This window comes from Podarcis filfolensis (genome assembly GCF_964270895.1).
Source record: "Podarcis filfolensis genome assembly, chromosome: 15".
NCBI classification, from domain to species: Eukaryota; Metazoa; Chordata; class Lepidosauria; order Squamata; family Lacertidae; genus Podarcis; species Podarcis filfolensis.
In genome coordinates this window covers 43,562,516-43,582,757 of record NC_139618.1, presented here as the reverse complement: position 1 = coordinate 43,582,757, position 20,242 = coordinate 43,562,516, and the positions used below count along the sequence as shown (strand labels likewise).

The 20,242-nt window shown below is 44.8% G+C and overlaps 1 long non-coding RNA gene across 1 annotated transcript in view; it reads right to left on the bottom strand.

The window, feature by feature from the left end:
- The window catches only part of LOC310750767, a 150,472-nt gene extending 147,128 nt beyond the window's left edge, over window positions 1-3,344 (bottom strand). The window contains exon 1 of the long non-coding RNA XR_014542251.1: window positions 2,563-3,344. This is a non-coding gene — a long non-coding RNA (uncharacterized lncRNA). The remainder of the gene's footprint in view (window positions 1-2,562) is intronic.
- Window positions 3,345-20,242: the final 16,898 nt, after the last annotated feature.

The following is a 20,242-nucleotide window of genomic DNA, read 5'->3' as shown; positions in this document are numbered from 1 at the left end:
AAGAAGACTCGCAAGATTTGGGGGAGGAGAAGGTGGAGGAAGAGGAAGAAGAGGGAAAATAAATTAAAGACTATTATTAAAAATTAATCAGAAGATATCATGGCGTTGAAATTATGGACCTGGAATGTCAATGGGATGAATGAGGAAAAAAAACGGAATAAAATTCAACAATATTTGAAAAAACAAAATTTGGACATTATTTGTTTACAAGAGACTCATGTGATGAGGAAACATAGAAAAATTTTGATAAATAAAAAACTAGGGAATGAATTTATCTCATCGGACAAAACTAAAAAAAGAGGAGTGGTTTTATATATAAAAAATAAAATAGAAGCTCATCAGATTTTTAAAGATGAAGAAGGCAGAATTGTGGCAGTACAAGTCAAATGGCAAGGTGAAAAAATAATAATCGTTGGAGTGTATGCACCTAATGAAAATAAAATGGACTTTTTTAGAGACCTAGAAGAGAAACTATTTGAATATTTCGATCAAAAGATTATAATAATGGGTGATATGAATGCAGTGGTTTCAATGGAGATGGACAGATTAAGAGCAACAGGAAAATCAAAAGAAGGGAAATTACCAAAGACTTTCTTTTCGATGGTAGAGAACTGCAATTTAATTGATATTTGGAGATTGAAACACCCATTGGAAAAACAGTTTACCTATCAATCAGAAGCAAATCAATCAATGTCAAGAATCGATCAAATATGGATAACAAATGATCTTACAACAAGAATCTTAAAGATCGAAATACAACCTAAGGTGCTTTCGGATCATAACTCAATAAAATGTACCTTAAAAGGATTTGAAGAAAAATCTTTCCGGTGGAGAATAAATGAAAACCTTTTTGATGATCAAAAAATAGTAGAAAATGCGCAAAGGTACATGAAGGACTATTTTATAAACAACATGAATCAAGGAACAAAAACAAGTATAGTTTGGGACGCTGCAGTTATGAGAGGTTTCTTTATACAACAGAATGCAATTAAAAACAATTACAGAGAAAAAGGGGAAAAAGAAATCTTAAAACAAATTATGGAAAATGAGAAGAAACTTATTGACAGACCTAATGATAAAAAATTGAAACTTAATATAAAAACACTGCAAGCGCAATTCTCTATGATAATAAACAAGGAAGTGGAATGGAACATCAAAAGGATGAGACAAAAGAATTTCAAATATGCAAATAAATCTGGGAAACTATTAGCGTGGCAGATCAGAAAAAGGAAAGAACAAAATATGGTACATAAGATTGTGGTTGAAGATAAAGAGATTGAAGACCCGAAAGGAATAAGGAAAGGATTTGTGGACTTTTATAGACAATTATATAAGAAGAAGGAGAAATATAATTTAAAGAAAATAGAAGAATATCTAAAAGAGAAAGGGGTGCAGAAGATTCCGACGAAAGAGAAAAGTAAATTAAATGAGAGGATAGAAATAGAAGAAATAAGAATTGCAATTAAAGAATTAAAAAGTGGAAAGACCCCAGGGCCAGATGGATTCAGTGCAAGATTTTATAAAGAAATGAAGGACATCCTAGTTGTACCACTGAGAGAAGTAATGAATGACATATTAACAAAAAGAGAAATACCAGAAACTTGGAAAGAAGCATATATTACTTTAATACCCAAGCAAGACTCAGACTTATCTCAAGTTAAGAATTATAGGCCGATTTCGCTTCTAAATAATGACTATAAACTGTTTGCTAATATATTAGCAAATAGGATGAAAAAAGTGTTGAAGGGTTTGATACATGAAGATCAAGCAGGTTTTCTTCCTGGCAGACAAATGAAAGATAATATTAGGAATGTAATCAATATTTTGGAGTATTTGAATGCCAGGTAAAACTCACTTTAAATCCTTGCACCATTCTGGCTACAGGAACAAAATGGAGTTTGCTTCTGTTGCCCCAGTACCAAAAACACTGAATTGGAATTAAGCACCATTTTGTCATAGAAAAGGTTAATATATTTTAAAAGTAAAAATAATACAATGAGCACCTGTAACCAGATGCATACCTGGCCAGCTATATCCTAACTATAAATCGTTTTTTATAGAATCATAGAATCATAGAATCATAGAGTTGGAAGAGACCACAAGGGCCATCGAGTCCAACCCCCTGCCAAGCAGGAAACGCCATCAGAGCACTCCTGACATATGGTTGTCAAGCCTCTGCTTAAAGACCTCCAAAGAAGGAGACTCCACCACACTCCTTGGCAGCAAATTCCACTGTCAAACAGCTCTTACTGTCAAGAAGTTCTTCCTAATGTTTAGGTGGAATCTTCTTTCTTGTAGTTTGGATCCATTGCTCCGTGTCCGCTTCTCTGGAGCAGCAGAAAACAACCTTTCTCCCTCCTCTATGTGACATCCTTTTATATATTTGAACATGGCTATCATATCACCCCTTAACTTCCTCTTCTCCAGGCTAAACATGCCCAGCTCCCTTAGCCGTTCCTCATAAGGCATCGTTTCCAGGCCTTTGACCATTTTGGTTGCCCTCCTCTGGACACGTTCCAGTTTGTCAGTGTCCTTCCTGAACTGTGGTGCCCAGAACTGGACACAGTACTCCAGGTGAGGTCTGACCAGAGCAGAATACAGTGGCACTATTACTTCCCTTGATCTAGATGCTATACTCCTATTGATGCAGCCCAGAATTGCATTGGCTTTTTTAGCTGCCGTGTCACACTGTTGGCTCATGTCAAGTTTGTGGTCAACCAAGACTCCTAGATCCTTTTCACATGTACTGCTCTCAAGCCAGGTGTCACCCATCTTGTATTTGTGCCTCTCATTTTTTTTTTTGCCCAAGTGCAATACTTTACATTTCTCCCTGTTAAAATTCACCTTGTTTGTTTTGGCCCAGTTCTCTAATCTGTCAAGGTCGTTTTGAAGTGTGATCCTGTCCTCTGGGGTGTTAGCCACCCCTCCCAGTTTGGTGTCATCTGCAAATTTGATCAGGATGCCCTTGAGTCCATCATCCAAGTCGTTGATAAAGATGTTGAATAAGACCGGGCCCAAGACAGAACCCTGTGGCACCCCACTAGTCACTCTTCTCCAAGATGAAGAGGAACCATTGATGAGCACCCTTTGGGTTCGGTCAGTCAGCCAGTTACAAATCCACTGAGTGGTAGCATAGTCAAGACCGCATTTTACCAGCTTCTTTACAAGAATATCATGGGGCACCTTGTCAAATGCCTTGCTGAAATCAAGGTAGGCTACATCCACTGTGTTCCCTTCATCTACCAGGCTTGTAATTCTGTCAAAAAACGAGATCAGGTTAGTCTGACATGACTTATTTTTCAGAAATCCATGCTGACTATTGGTGATCACAGCATTCCTTTGTAGGTGCTCACAGACTGTTTGCTTAATGATCTGCTCCAGAATCTTCCCTGGTATTGATGTCAGACTGACTGGGCAGTAAGTATTTGGGTCCTCTCTTTTCCCCTTTTTGAAAATAGGGACAATATTTGCCCTCCTCCAGTCTGCCGGGACTTCGCCTGTTCTCCAGGAATTCTCAAAGATGACTGCCAGTGGTTCTGAGATCACATCTGCCAGTTCTTTTAATACTCTTGGATGCAGTTCATCTGGCCCTGGAGACTTGAATACATCTAAACTAGCCAAGTATTCTTGTACTATCTCCTTAGTTATTCTGGGCTGTGTTTCCTCTGCTGAATCATTTGCTCCAAATTCTTCAGGTCGGGCATTGTTTTCTTTATCGGAGAAGACTGAGGCAAAGAAGGCATTGAGGAGTTCAGCCCTTTCTGTGTCCTCTGTTTGCATTTCACCATCTTCTCCTCTGAGTGACCCCACTGTTTCTTTGTTCTTCCTTTTGCTACGAACATACCCATAAAAGCCTTTTTTGTTGCTTTTAACCTCTCTAGCAAGCCTGAGTTCATTCTGTGCTTTAGCTTTTCTGACTTTGTGTCTACACGTGCTGGCTATTTGTTTGGTGGTTTCCCCCCTTTTCCATTTTTTGTACACATCCTTTTTTAATCTTAACTCAGTTAAAAGTTCTTTAGATAGCCACCCTGGCTTCTTTAGGCACCTTCCATGTTTCCGTCTCATTGGTATTGCCTGAAGTTGTGCTTTTACTATCTCCCTCTTAACAAACTCCCAGCCATCATGAACTCCCTTTCCTTTTAGTATTACTGTCCATGGGATCTCACCCAGCACTTCCCTAAGTTTTATGAAGTCGGCTTTCTTAAAGTCAAGAAATTGAGTCCTAGTATGCTTGGCTGCTCCTTTCCGCTGTATAGTAAACTTCAGAAGAGCATGATCACTCACGCCTAATGATCCTTCCACTTCTACCCCACTAACCAGGTCATCAACATTGGTTAGGACCAGATCTAAAATGGCTGTTCCTCTTGTTGCTTCTCCCACTTTCTGGACAATGAAGTTGTCTGCAAGGCCAGTGAGGAATCTGTTTGACCTTATGCTCTTGGCTGAGTTTGACATCCAACAAATATCCGGGTAATTGAAGTCCCCCATTACTACTATCTCCCTTCCTTTTGCATGCTTGGCCATCTGTTCTGGGAAGGCATCATCTATGTCCTCCGTTTGGCTTGGGGATCTATAGTAAACTCCCACAATGAGGTCACTGTTATTCTTCTCTCCCTTAATTTTGACCCAAATGGTCTCACTTTGGCTTTGAGGTTCTAAATCTTGGATCTCTTCACAGGTATACACATCCCTGACATATAACGCCACTCCTCCTCCTTTCTTGTCTGGTCTGTTTCTCTGAAATAGATTGTATCCCTCCATTATTACATTCCAATCGTGGGACTTATCCCACCAGATTTCAGTGATGCCTATTATGTCATATTTAGTTTGCTGTACCAAGAGCTCAAGCTCATCTTGTTTATTTCCCATGCTTTGCGCATTAGTGTACAGACATTGAAGTCCATTAATCATTCCCCCGTGTCTCTTATTTAAGGATTTTTTCCTCCCACCACTAGGTCTGCGTGCTGTTTGCTCCATTTGGTCTATGACATTTGGATGATCATCTTCATCAATTGATAGACTCCTACCTTCAGGAGCACTGTCTCCCTCCCCCACATTAGTCAGTTTAAAGCCCTCCTGATGAGGTTTCTGAGATTTTTGGCAAAAACATTCCTCCCAACCATTGTGAGGTGCAGCCCATCGCTTGCCAGAAGTCCATCTTCAAGAAACTGCAGTCCATGATCTAAGAATCCAAACCGTTCCTGTTTACACCATTTGCGAAGCCAGCTGTTCACTTCCACTATTTTTCCCTCTCTCCCTGGGCCACGTCGTTCAACTGGGAGGACAGATGAGATGACAATTTGTGCATTTAATTGCTTCAATTTCCTGCCCAGAGCCTTGTAGTCTCTTTTGATCTTCTGGAGGCTATTGCTTGCAGTGTCATTGGTTCCCACATGAACCAAGAGGAAGGGGTATTTGTCAGTGGGTTCTATAAACAAGAAGAAAACACAGCTGCTGCTACAACCAGCATCAGCCCCAGCGTGGTCTGCCAGGATGGACCTTCAGCCAACAGGAGGCCTAAGTGCTGCTGCCCCCATCATCTGCCACTCTCTGGCTGGTCAGTTGGTGGGGAGGCCCTGGGCTGGGTGGGGCCTGAACCTTAGTCCGGAGGTCCAGTCCCAGCTGCACACACAAGGTCCCAGTTTCAATCCTTGGCATCTCTCAGAAGAACCTCAGCCAAACTGGGAAAGACTTTCTCTGCTAGATGCAGTTTCATTCTCTTCTATTCTGAGGGCCAGTTCACACAGTCAACCCATAGCTTTCCACTTGTGGTTTTTATTGGAGGGAGGGAGGCAAACCACAAGTCCGGGTTTCAATATAGTGCTAAACCTAACCATGGTTTTGCTCCTGTAAATGCAGCAGCAGGATGTCCAAGGGAGGAGCACAGCAGCTGCGATTTTTACAGAGTAGCCGCACACTCATGAGTTCACACTTATACACTATGTGGCTTAGCTTTATGTGTGAACCGGCTCCTTATAGTTTCCAGCTCTGAGAGACCCACTTCTTGGTCTTTGTGCCTCTGTTGAACAAGGCCAATGCTATTTGCATATAAAATTATAATATTTTCAGAATACCAAAGAACTGGGATTTAAGTTTCAGTTTGTTGGTCCGTTTTTTCCGGTTTTCCTCCAAGAAAAAGAGCAGAAAATTACTGAGATAATATCCTTAATTTCCTGCAAAGGGATAAAGTTTCCTTGAAAGCTGCTCTCTCAGAGAGCCTTTAAATGTATCTTAAGAGGACATCTTATCCCATTTAATACAGGATAATGGAAAAGGACAGAATCTCTTCAACAGCATTCAGGAGTTTGTCTGCTGTGGTCTCTCAAATGAACTTGAGATGCTTTTTCCTAAGCATGTCGGACAATTGGCCTGCTTTAAGCTGTAGAAAAAAACAACCAAATCATTGCTCTTTCAGCATTTGGCAGATCCAGAATAGCGTGTTTTAATCACAGTCATATCCAAACCAAAAAAATCAAGTCCTAGCTGAAAGCAACGCCTGAGCGCTGTTTCATTTTATATGCAACACACTGGCATGTGGGGAACTGCCTTGGCTTGTACTTTTTTGCTTTATAGCTTTATAGCTAAGATTATAGTAATTCACATTGCTAGAGTTAAACAGTGCTTTTTTCTGGGGGGACGCATACCCCTAAACATTTTGTGAATCTTTGTACTTTTTCCATTTACTGTATTTATTTTTCCCAATTTGAACTATAAAATTGTGATTTTCTTGAGTCAAAATGAGAGTACCCGTAAACATTTAGAAAAAAAGCACTGGAGTTAAACATTGTCCCCATTTATGATAGGCTGGAGCAAAGACTCCACCACTTATCGTGTTCTTGTGGTTCCCTTTATTTTCCTGTGCAGATGTGCGTTAGCCTGTTGATCACTATCAGCCTCACGTTCTGTGCCTGCAAAAGTGAGCAACTCTGCCTTGCAACTTACAGCCATCCTTGGAAGGGCACCAGGGGTTCCTCATTGCAGCCTCTGTATCCAGCATTTATCCTGATCTCCTTGCGCAGAAGTTTCAACTGTTTAGAGGGAGGTTATTATGTCTATGGTTTGTTTATCCCACACTTTCCGGTGCATTTCACTTTCACTTTCTTAACTGCAAAAAGTCTGTGGTTTTTTAAGGCGGATTTGTTCTACCAGGGCAACAGAGCACCTTAATGCACTTTATTTGTGCATACTTTAATTTCCAGGGCACGTTTTAATTCCTCCTGCAAAACACTGATGGTCTAAAGGTGACCATGCAGACCTGAACCCTCACTTGGAATATCAGCCAAAGGTAGCAAAGCTTTTAGTCAGGAGAGCTTTATTACTGGCCATTTTCCACAGGTGCATTCACAGTGAGGTGTAACAGGCTTGGGGATGGACATGCAGCTGTTCCTCAACAAACAAAAAAGGGCAACCATAATAACCAAGGGGCTAGAGCAAGTCCCTTATGTGCAATAGTTACATGGATTGGGGTTTTAGGGGAACGCCAAAACTCCGGGATAGAGCACCTGCTTGGCATGCAGGAGGTCCCCAGCGCAAGCTCCTGTGGATCTCCAGGTTGGGCTGGGAGAGACTCCTGCCTGCAGTCCAGTCAGAGTAGGCAATGCTGGGCTGTGTGGCTCAATGGTCAACAAGGTGGCTTCCTATGTTCCAATGTAGAAAAAAGGTGGGAGGGGCATGATAGATGGGGCCATAGTTATGCCTGGTGCAGAGAAAGTGGATAGAGAGAAGCCCCCCTCCCATCTCATAATGTTAGAACCTGGGACCATCCAATGACTCTGAATAATGGAAGATTCGGAAAAGGAAGTATTTTTCTTACATTGCATGCTTAAAACTCTGGAATTCATATCACAAGTGTTGGTGATGACCACCAACTTGGATCGCTTTAGACAAACGCATGGCAAATAAGACTCTCAGTGGCTGTGCATACAGAGTTGGAGGTGGTGCACCTCTGAATACCAGTTTCTGGGGAGCAGGAATGTGTGTGGGGGTGCTAGTCTGCTGGGACAGAGCAACTGGAGCTCACCCCGTCGCAGGGATTTGAACTGCCAACCTTCCAATTGGCAAGCCCAAGAGGCTCAGTGGTTTAGACCCCAGCCTGGATGTAGCAGGCCAGCTTAAGGAAGATTCATTGTTGGTGTGCTGCCCGCCCTGACACCCACTGCCTGAATTGGCTGCCTCACTCTGCCCAATAGTAGGAGCTGGCCTTGAGGAAGGGCATCTCCTTCAGGTCTGCTTAGCAATCTGGTTCTGGCTCCTCTCCTTACTTAGCTTGTTCCCAAAGGCAGCTGCTGAATCATCTCACTCCAGAGAACACACAGCCAGGCCTCAAAGACTTCCTCCCTCCCTTCCTTCCCAGTGCAGCTCTCAAGAGAAAGAGAAGGAAAACACACAGAGACCTCAGTTTGAACTCAGGGAAATCCACAGCGGGAGGAGAAGAAACAGAGCAGTGCACAGCTGGAGAAGAAGAGCCTTTGGAGAGTTAATCGCCAGACCTGATGCCTTCAAGAGGGTCTGACTTGGTGTCCCACAGCTCTTGATGTTTGAAAAGTATAACCCAGGAACATAGGAAGCTGCCTTACCCTAGTCAAGCCCTTGGTCCTTAGAGCTCAGTATTGCCCACCCCACATAAGAGCCAGTTCCTGGGGGCTGTGGGAGCTTCGGCCCCCACAATAAAATATTTGAGGGGGCCAGGCCCCCACAATGTTGATGGGCATTCCCATTCAAATGGTGTGTGTGCACTGTGTCATGTGATCAATTCTGCAGGGCGGGGCTTACCTGGGCCCCCACAATATTCTATTCAACTGCACCCCAACTGCAGACTCTCCAAGTGTGCCTGTTTTCCAGGGACATTCCCAGATTTACTGAAAGCCGTCCTGGTTTCTGATTTGAGCCCGGAATGTCCCACTTTTCCTTAGGATAAATGTTGGAGGGTCTGGAGTTATGCAGCCCCCGAGCCAAGGAGATAAGTAACAATACCAACTTTAGAAGACATTTGAAGCCAGCCCTGTTTAGGGAAGGTTTTTTAAAATGTTTTATTGTGTTTTTATATATGTTAGAAGTCTCCCAGAGGTGCATATTGATGCTTGGCTGGTTTTGCCATTGTCAGATGTCTATCGAATACAGGGGTCCTCAAACCTTTTAAACGGGGCCAGTTCACTGTCCCTCAGACACTGTTGAGGGCCGGACTATAGTTTTTTGGGGGAAATGAACAAATTCCTATGCACACTGCACATATTTTATTTGTAGTGCACAAAAAACAGGGGGGAAATACAATACAGTCATACCTCGGGTTGTGAACACTGCGGGTTACGTCTTTTCAGGTTGTGTCCCGTGGCAACCCGGAAGTACCGGATAGGGTTACTTCTGGGTTTCGCTGCTCGCGCATGCACAGATGCACAAAATGACATCATGCGCAGAAGTGGTGAATCGCAACCTGCGTGTGTGCAGACGCGCAGACGCGGGTTGCATTCCATTCAGGTTGCTCCAGAACGGATCCCGTTTGCAACCAGAGGTTATAATTATTTCAGTGGGAAGTATGGGCCTGCTTTTGGCTAATGGTCAATATCCGGTTCCATATTTGTCACTGCTAGTCGTAGCAAGTGATGCAAGTGTTCATCGGTTAGTCTGGATCTAGTTGGAGATTTGCAGTGTGATGCAAAGAGCTGCACCTGTTATATTTCTGCCTGTTCTGCAGCAGTTAAAAGAGAAAGCCTGCTAAGGCAGGGGAGAGATGATTTGCAACCCTCTGTCATATGACAGCAGCCACTTACAGCCTCCAGATGACTGAACTATTGTTGTTCACAGGAGGCAAGTTCTTTAAATAATGGAGATTGGAATCATCAATAAGTGACACTTCCAGCTATTTCTTCAGGAGTATCACAGACTGCTCAAAGCAAAGTAGAGCAATACTATACATGTCTACTCGTAAGTAAATCCCACTGAATTCAGTGAGGCTTTTTGCCAGATAAGTGAGTATTGGAGCTTTAAGAGTCTCATTTGAAGGCTGCAATCCTACAGGCACTTACTCAGCAATGGAACTTACTTCAGAGTAGACATAGTTAGGATCCCAATATTTGGGCCATGCCTTTATTAGGACCAGACTGAAATGTGGGACAATCCTGCATCATCCTGGACTTTCCTCGCGTGGATCTCCTCCTGCTCCCCTGCCACCCCCTACCCCTGCTGGGCAAGGTGCAACTTACTACGTGGAGGTGTGGGGCGCGCATGGCTCCTTGGCACGCAGGAGGCAGCGCAGGCACCCAAGAGCTTCCCTTGCACCAGGTTGGGAGCATCAGGAAATCAGGGTGGCGGTGGCAGCGCTGGCAATTAGAGACGCGGGCAGGAGCCCCGCAAACACCGCCCAGCCAGGCGCCCACACGCAACCGTGGAGGAAGCGCAGTGCCTCTATTATGAGAACCTGGAGACACGCAGCCCGCCCCCCCCCCGCCTGCTCACCCTGTCCCTCACCGGGCGGGCTGGGTTCAGAACCCTGGCGGGCCGGATTTGGCCCATGGGCTGTAGTTTGAGGACCCCTGATATAATAGATCATGGGTAGTCAAACTAAGGCCTGGGGGCCAGATCTGGCCCAATCACCTTCTAAATCCGGCCCGCGGATGGTCCAGGAATCAGTGTGTTTTTACGTGAGTAGAATGTGTGCTTTTATTTAAAATGCATCTCTGCGTTATTTGTGGGGCATAGGAATTTGTTCATATTTTTTTTTCAAAATATAGTCCGGCCCCCCACAAGATCTGAGGGACAGTGGACCGGCCCCCTGCGGAAAAAGTTTGCTGACCCCTGTAATAGATCTTTCACTTCCTGCCTGAAATAACACTCTGCTCCAACCACCAGTTGCCTTGGGACTGCAGCCCCAGAGGCACTCAAGATCTAGCCCAAACCATCAGCCAGAGGACAGGGAGATGTTGGTTATGTGTCCATGTGTGAGTTTTATAGGCTGTCTTGAGAATCTTGTGTGGGGTAGATTTTCAGAATAAATAAGTGAAAGGTCCTGTGCCTGAGTCACATTTCACACCCATACCATGCATTTAAAGCACTCTTATTCTACCCTAGGAATCATTCCCCACCCCACAAAGGTTCCTGGAAACTCTTGGATGCCAAGAGTTGTTAGGAGAGCCTTAACGAAGGACAGTTTGCAGGATTCTTTGTGGAGGAAGACATGACTCTTAAAGTGGACTGAGAGTGCTTTCAACTTATAGAGTGGATGTGGCCTTAGAGTTTGGCTTAGGGAGGATGGCAAAGTTTTGAGAAACTTTCTGAGTTCTTGTCCATCAATGTTCCACCCTGTGTTTGTAATTCATAGGTTTCTAAGAATTCAACATCAGGAGAAACTGAGCTTCCAGACAGAGACAAAAATGTTGCTTTTCCAGTGTCAACAAATAGCCATTAAATCCTTTGCCCGTGGGCTGGGAATGTTAAGATGTGAATGTAAAAGAAATCAAAGAGAGGGTGGCAAAGGAAATAAAAAGCAGGAGGTGCCTACACAGTTTATGCCCACATGTTGGAAATGTTGATGCCTCCACTCCTGTTCATGGGAGGAGGAAGGAGATGAATCTCTACAGACGATTGTCTGGGTTGTTGGGCTCTTTAGCAAAAGTTTCAGTAGGGAAACAAAAAGCTTGACTGAGAAAATAAAGTCTGCTAGCTGCGGAAATACTATTTACTTGCAAATGTTCTATAGAAATGTGGAAAACACAAGCAGTAAAATAAGACGTAGGAGTTAAAACTAGAGCAGGGGCTTAGGCTGCTTAGGAACATCGGACGCTGTCTTATACCAGGTCAGACCAATCGCCTATCTTGTTCAGTATAGTCTGCCCTGGCCAGCAGCAGCTCTCCCTGGAGATGCCAGGGATGGGATCAAGCACCTGGATTCTCTGCCACTGAGCTAAGGCACTGCCAGACCATTGCTATTGCCAGGTGCCATTTAATCTCATAATAGTAAATTATAGTTGACTGGGAGGTCTTGCGCAACAAACCCACGTCCCCCAAAGTTTGGGATGTTTGCAATAAGGAGAGTGATAGGGAAAATGTGCTGGGAAGTATGAGATCATGCTTGCTTTGATGCAAGGTCTTCTAACCTCCCCACAAAAACATCAAGCTAAGTGCTCCTTAAATAGTCAATGCCATCTAATCTACCCACAAATCAGGATGAATGCTCAGTCAGATTAGGAACATTTGGAAGAACCCCTAGCCTGAAAGCCACACACTGCAATGTTACTGGAGCATTCCATTTCAGGCTGGGTTCTGTGTGCAGATTATTCCACTTGGGAGGCAGACGGGAGGCTGGACCCAGACAAATGGCAGAGACAACTGGCCTGCGAGGGAGATTAGGCTGAATTCTCGTCGCCAGCATTCAGCCCTGCTCAAACCTGGGCCCTGGGGCCTCCTCAGAAGAAGAGTAGGAGGAGTTCTCCAAAGCGGGTGCTCGGCCTGGCGCAGCCTGAGGTGAGCCACTCTGGACCCTCTTCCCAGTCGCTCCCTTCCCTCCCTTTTATGGCTTCACTGTGTCCCCTAGCAGCCCTCCGCCCCCTTGCCTCCCTCCCTTGCTCTGTCCTGGACCACCTTTGCTCTTCTGCTCCGCCAAGTGAAGGAGACCCGGGTCTGCTGCCACCATGGGGAAGTGGGGAGAGGAGTCCTGGCTGGGAGTGAGTGAAGAGAGCGGGGCCCCCAGGGACACCCCTTCACCACCTGCTGTTGCCATCCCTGCACGCCCACACTGCCAGGGGCTCAGAGGAGCTGCTGGATTAGACTTCTGCAGCTGAGGAGCAGATGTCTCCACACCAGCCACAGATTCCTGGCTGATTCTCTCTTCTTCTTTTTGAAATAATTTTTATTTGATTTTACAAGTGTAAATTTATAACAGTACCAAATACATACCGGTAACCATATTTAGAGATTTCTCTGAATCTCCAAACTTCCCACCATCTCCTCCACGGGTTCTATTGTCAACATTTTCAAGTGTGTATTATTTCATAATCCATCTTTTGTATCCCTCCATATTGTCCATAATGTTTCTTACATTACAAATGTTGTTAAAATCCTGCTAATGTTTTCATCTGCTTACAGTGGTCTCATAAATAAACTACAAATTTTCCCCATTCTTTCTTGAAGTTTTTGTCATCTTGGTTCCTGAGCTTTCCGGTCAGCTTTGCCATTTCAGCGTAGTCCAACAGCTTGGTTTGCCATTCCTCTCTGGTAGGGACTTTGTCTTCTTCCCATCTCTGGGCCAGTGGATTCCTGGCTGACTCTCAGACCAACCAACCAACCCCCCCCCCCCCGCCTGCCATCATGCTCAGGGCACAGGAGCAGAGGGGCTGGCGGACCAAGTCAGAAGTTCTGGCTGCCCCTGGAGTACCTGCTTAGCTGCCAGTGAAGCTTGGAGGAGAGGGAAGCACCTGCAAGGATCAGGGACTGGCTGAGACCTGGAAGATGTGTAGCCTGCAGTGGAAGCTCTCTGCCTGAGCTGCTCCACTGCTGGACCCACAGCTCCCTACCTGCTCCACAGTATTTCTGAATCAGGGAAACGAAGGGGTTGTTTTCTATGTGCAGGGAACTTTTGTGGGGGGGTGTTCAGATATGTGCCCTTTCACCCTTCCTGCTGAATTGTTCTCTGTCAGGGGCTAAAAATTCACATTGGCCTGGAAGAGTTCGGAAGTTCAAGCCCATGTTGTTCATTTCTACTTGGCTGGAACCGCCTGGAAGGGGCAGCCCTGTGCTCCAAGCTTTGATGCTTCAGACTACGGCTGCCGGCACGGAGCAGGCAGAACCTTTTGAAGTTTTGCCTGGACAGAAAACGTTTCATTATGCCGCCCACTAATGATCGGCTTATTTTGCAGATTTGAATTCCTGAGAATGGTTCCCTTCCAATTTTTTTAATGCCCCTGTCAAGGAAGAGTGTTCATCTGCGTAAGGTTTTGTACTCCAGTTCTTAATTATGCCTGTGAACTGAAATGATTGCTCAACCAAATGCATTTTCTTTTTCTTTAACCCATGCCAGTTGCCCTGGTATTTTCTTGTAACGCAGGGTGGCCGGTTGGACAGGGCCAAAGCTGGCGGTGGCCAGAAAGAAAGTTGAATAAGGACCCCCTTACTGCCCACCCCCCTCTCTGCCACCAGGTTCTCGCTCATGGGAGTTATATAACTCTTGCCCGTGGTCCGAACTGATTGCTTGCAGAGGATGTCTGAAGTGGAACCAAGCCCCCTCAGACCACAGGTTGCCCACCCGTTCCTGTGCTTGCTGAGAGTGGATGGCCAAGGCCCCACCATCTGCTAGGTTTGACCTGCACTGTGCAGGTTGGTCAGAGAAGAGAATGCTGCACTAGGTGATCCAGCTCTTCTTATGTTATCTTCAAGGTACCGTGAGGCTCAGAGCATTGCAGAGGTTGTGAAGGGAGGGGAAGGTGGACAGATGTGCAGAGCTTGCTGCAGCTCCCCCCCCCCTTTCTGTATTCAAGGTCTCTGTCCCTTAAAACTTTGCCATTAAGATGGTTGAGAAGAGACTCCAATGGGGAGGCAAGAGAGGGCATAGAAGAAGAAAAACTTAAGAAGTGCATGTTCAGCTGACAAAATAGGTGGCAACCTATTATCCTGAGGCAGGCACCTCCACTATAGCAGTTTAGATGCCTGCTAAATGCCTGGTCAAGATACCTCTCAAGTATTTGATGGAGTGGATGTCTTCATTCCTTTTGTTCTGTGATCTTCAGGAAGGGCTGGGGGAGATTCAGTCTGAAACCCTGCGGACCCACTGCCAGCGAATGCCAGCAGCACTGAGGCAGATGGACTGAGTGGGAGGCAGAACCCCATGTTCTCCACTCTGATGTTGTGGTAACCTACCCTGGGATGATTTGGCAAAGGGTGAGGCTATCGGTACAAATAATGCGTAAATAAATATCAACAAACCTACCCAGATATATAATTTTGTGTTCATGGTTATATTTGGCTGATTTTATCTGTGCAAAAATATATCTAGGGGTCAAGCCTAACATGAGTCAACATTGTGATGCAGCAGCAAAAAAAGCTAATGCTATTCTAGGCTGCATCAACAGAAGCATAGTGTCCAGATCATGGGAAGTCATAGTACTACTCTATTCTGCCTTGGTCAGACCACACCAGGAATACTGTGTCCAATTCTGGGCACCACAGTTTAAGAAGGATGTTGACAAGCTGGAACGTGTGCAGAGGAGGGCAACCAAGATGGTCAAGGGTCTGGAAACTAAGCCTTACGAGGAGCGCTGGGTATGTTTAGCCTGGAAAAGAGGAGACTGAGAAGAGATATGGAGAATGAAAATGATGGACTATGCAGAACTGGACAAATTAACTGGGAATATTAGATATCAACGAGACCATAAGTTCATTGAGGACTGGGGAAAATTTGTAGAGTATCTGAAAAATATATGTGATGAACAAACAACGTTTGTGGGATTTCAAGAAGCTCTATGAAAGGTTGAGGAGTATTGTAAAAAAGAAAATAAGATTGGGAAGGTATATAAAAAGGCAGTATTAAATTTAGGAAATGCGTAACTAAAATTTAATTATGGATGATTGGCAGATAAGCTGAAGGAAGTCCATAATATATAATTTGTGATAAACTTTAGATATGGTATTATATGTATATTGTATTGAAAATTAATAAAAACCTTTATAAAAAGGGGGGGATAAAGGGAGGAGTTATGATAGCCATCTTCAAATACTTAGGGTCTGTCACATGGAAGCAGTGGCGGAGCTTCATGCTCTGGCACAGGGGGGCGGATTGCGCTGCCGGGGGCAGCATGGAAGAGCGCATGGAAGAGGAAGCAAGCTGGTTTTTTCCTGCTCTGGAGGGTAGAACTCAAACCAATGGCTTCAAGTTACAAGAAAGGAGATTCCGACTCAGTATCGGGAAGAACTTTTCTGCAAGAGCTGTTTGACAGTGGAATGGTTTCCCTCAGAAGTTGGTGGACTTTTCTTCTTTGGAGGTTTTAAGCAGAGGTTGGACGGCCATCTGTCATGGATGCTTGAGCTGAGATTCTCACATTGCAGGGGGCTGGACTGGATGACCTTTGGATCCCTTCCAAGATTCTATTATTCTATCTTATGTTGTTTATTGTTTGTTCCTGCTCACCGAAGAGAAGTGCATGTAAATTTGTCAATTTTGGTTTCTCCCAGTTTCTCATTTTTCAGTTCAGTTCTCCACATTTCTACCTCAGTTTGTGAATTCCCCCCCCCAAAAAAAGTCCTCATGAGAATTTGTCCACATTTTAGTGTGAATTTCTTTTAATATACACATGTTTGTACATAACTTTGCCTAATAGGCACTCTTTTTTCAAAGCAATTCTCCCTAATATACCATAATGCATTTTCATATGTTGCTATAACTTATATGTGCATTTTATGCACACGTTCCTCTAATATACAATTTTTTTTTACAAGTTACTGCACTGCAAAATCCAAAGAAGAGTGGATTTTGAAGGATGTTTTCAGTTCAGTATTATTTCAGAAAGTGTGAATTAGGTAGGTTTGGCTTTAAATGCAAACTAAATTGAATTCCTCCTTCATCCCTAATTGAAGGCAGGCAATTGCATTAGAGCAACATCCTGTGGGCTTGTGGGGGCAGGGAACAGATTCCCCTAGATCTTCTCCATAATTCCTGGATTTAGTAAATGTTAGAATTAATCAAGGTTTGATTAAACTTTGCCAAACAAAACCCACTGGATTTAGTTATGCTACCAAGCCAAGCCAGCTTGGCAGGGCTAGCCGGATGGACCATTATCAAAGGGGGGGGGGGGGTGGCCCATCCAGGAAACTACCAGAGGGCAAGACTGCCAGGCAAGGGGGAGTGGGACCCCCAGCAATCTTAGTCCTCTCTCTGTCTCATCCCCTAAAATCTGCAGTTTATTTGCCCTGTCTTTGGAGATGTTGGGCAAAGATGTATGGGCCGTGGCTTTGTTGGAGCACCCCTTAAGCAGCAACAGGCATTCCAAGAGAGAATCATAGAATTGTCAAGTTTGAAGAGGCCCTGAGGATCACCTGGTCCACCCCCTGCAACGCAGGAACAGGCAGCTGTCCCTTGTGGGGATGGAACCTGCAACCTTGGCGTTATCTGCACCAAGCTCTAACCAGCTGAACTATCCAAGATAGAAGGTTCAATGGAATCTGCTTTCTCTTCTTTACATATATATCAAGCGTGTGTAAAGTTTTTTCTTTCCTCCCAGCACTCAAGAGCCAGTGTGAATGGAGGTATATTAAAGCTCAGAAATCTGTGGAATATTGTTAAATGTACTTGTTAAAGTATGGAAATCAATATACAATGATAATAGCTTATTATCTGTGACTGGATTGTTTGTTTGTAGTTGTGAATTATTATTGTTATCTCAAAACAATCAAAAATATTGCAACACAAACAAACAAAAACAAACCCAAACCCTTTCTTTCTTGCACAGCTACCGCCTTTGTCATGCTTCTCTTTCTCAGTTAAGCGTGCGTGTGCATCCACACACACACCTTTGCTCCCTCCCTTTAGCTGGGGTGGGGAAAATCACATTTTCCATTCAAAATATGCCAGGTATATCTCCTACTATTTCCTAGCCAGCATGAACCACGAGCATTCCGTGGAGGAATCCCACAAATGTCCCAGCATTGCTTCTTGGTAAACATGTTAAGTGATATTCCTCTCCACAGCAATGAGTTGGCAAGTCTTGTAACAATATATGCATACAGGATGGCATCCCTTGTTAAAACCTCTCCTGGGTAAGATTATAAGATACCGTATTTTTTGCTCCATAAGACACACTTTTTTCCTCTTAAAATCTAAGGGAAAATGTCTGTGTGTCTTACGGAGCAAATGTGTGATCCCTGGGGCTGGGGGGGGGGACCCGGGCTTCCCCCGCCAGCCCCACAAGCTGCTGAGCAGCTCTGGGTAGCCCGCAAAGCCTCTGCCAGGCAGCGGGGAGCCCGCTGCCCTGAGGAGGCTTCGTGTGGCTATCCCTGGCTTTTGCAGGAGGTGGGGGAAGGGACAGAATGAGGCTCTCTCACTTCCCCCACCCCCCGCAAAAGCCCCCAAGAGCCGCATATTTTTTTTCTTGAATTCCCCTCCAAAAAAGTAGGTGCGCCTTATGGAGCGAGAAATACTGTAACTCATGATCTGCTCAAGAGAGGCATAGGGATAGTGCTGCAAATGTTTACTGAAAGGGCCCGGGAAAGTAGACAGGCTCTATGCTAGAAAGGAGCTTCCTCCGACTTCTTCTCTGAAACAATTGCCAAAACCATTTTATTTAGAGTTGATTCAATGATTTATTTGTTTATTGTCTATTCCTGTTTGCTTTATTTATGCAGTGTGTATAAAATTGTCTTGTTATGGCTTGGGTTAGTTTTCGACAAACAGATTGATTTTTTCTTTTATCATATTATCTGAAAAACAATCAATAATGCTTCATTCGGATGAGCTTTGATTCCTTTGCAAGATGCAGTTGTAATACCAATAGGTTAAAGGAACAATATTAAATTTCACACACACACAAGTGAAGCAGCTTTGTGGAGTGGCAGAGTTACTACTGCATCCACAGCCCTGCCGCTCACGGTAGAAGGGGTGGAGGGAAACAAACCGGTCCTGGATTGGGCCTCATGCTCTTATGGCAGTGATACTGGCTCAAGAGCCCGTGAATCCCAGGCCAGCTCAGCCCTCCGATCAGAACACCCAGTTCCAGGGTTTTCTTCCCGCCTGCACATTTGGAGGGCAAAAGGGGGAGGTAAGTTTGGACAATTTAACACCCACTCCAGCCAGGTGTGAAAAAGGTCCCCTGGACAGTTAAGTCCAGTCAAAGGCAACTATGGGGTTGTGGCACTCATCTCGCTTTCAGTCTGAGGGAGCAGGTGTTTGTCCACAGACATCTTTCCGGGTCATGTGACCAGCATGACTAAACCGCTTCTGGTGCAATGGAACACCGTGACAGAAACCAGAGTGCACGGAAACACCATTTACCTTCCCACCACAGCGGTACCTATTTATCTACTTGCACTTGTGTGCTTTTGAACTGCTAGGTTGGCAGGAGCTGGGACAAAGCAGTGAGAGCTCACTCCGTAGCGGGGATTCAAACTGCCAACCTTCTAATCAGCAAGCCCAAGAGGCTCAGTGGTTTAGACCACAGCGCCACCCAGAGGGGGCTGGAGGGCTCTGCCCCTCTGTTTTCAAACTGGTGTCTTTGGGAAAGCTTACAGGAGCTGCAAAGTGTCTGGTTCAGAATGAATCTTCCCTAAGGGAGGAGAGTGAACCATTTTGGAAAGCCCAAATGGGAGCAGGTAGAGCCAGGTAAGAAAAGTGCTGGGGGACATGACAGCAACCCTAAGAGGTTAATGTGCTGTAAAGCCTATGTGTCATACACCCTGCCCAGGCCTGCATCCTGTGGAGGTCACCTCAGTGCTGCTAACCTCACCCCCAAGGCACACTCCATTGTCTCTCGTGACAGATGGATGCCACAAGATTTGGAGAGAAACACAGTATCTAGGTGTTGACATGCTGACGATAGAAGTCTCTGAGCCAAGATGGGTGAGCAGGGTGCTTGGTGGAGTACTGGAGGTGGTATAGCTCTGAATACCAGTTGCTAGTGAGCCAAGGTTAAAGGAGTGGGATGCTGGGCTCATATCCTGCTTACAAGCAGTTTGAGAACATGATGCTGGCCCAGATGGGCCTTTGGTGTGGTCCAAAGAAACTGACAAAAGAAACTTAAAAGTAGTGAAGATGTTTGTGTTTTACCTTCCTCAGCAACATGGAAAAATTGGGTTTCCAAACAGCTTTACAAGCCAAAGTGGTTGTCCTTAGAATGCTGGGGATAGAGAAGACTCTGCATGCAAGGCAGGTTGAAAAGCAGACAGGCAATGGATGCATTAAGCTCCCAGTTGAGGCGTGGGAAGCAGCAGACTATTCCATATACATCACCAGAACTTCTCTCTTGCATCGAGTGACTCAGGACTGGATCTTTGTTTTCACTGCCTTCAGTGACAGTTGCCGTTCTTCTCCTTAGGAAATAGTATCTTTTCCCAGTGATCTGCAAGGAATGTTGTACTCTGCTGCTCTCTGGTGATACTAAGTAGGAATAGCTGTTCAAATAGCGTTTTGAATTTCCTCCAGTGAGTAATCAGATGTTGTTGCTTAGAGAGGGATGGGAATTAGTTATTATTTTCATTCATTCTACCCCACCTTTGTAAAATAAAATAGTTATGGTAAAGCTGCAATCCTATGCATGCTTATTTGGAAGAG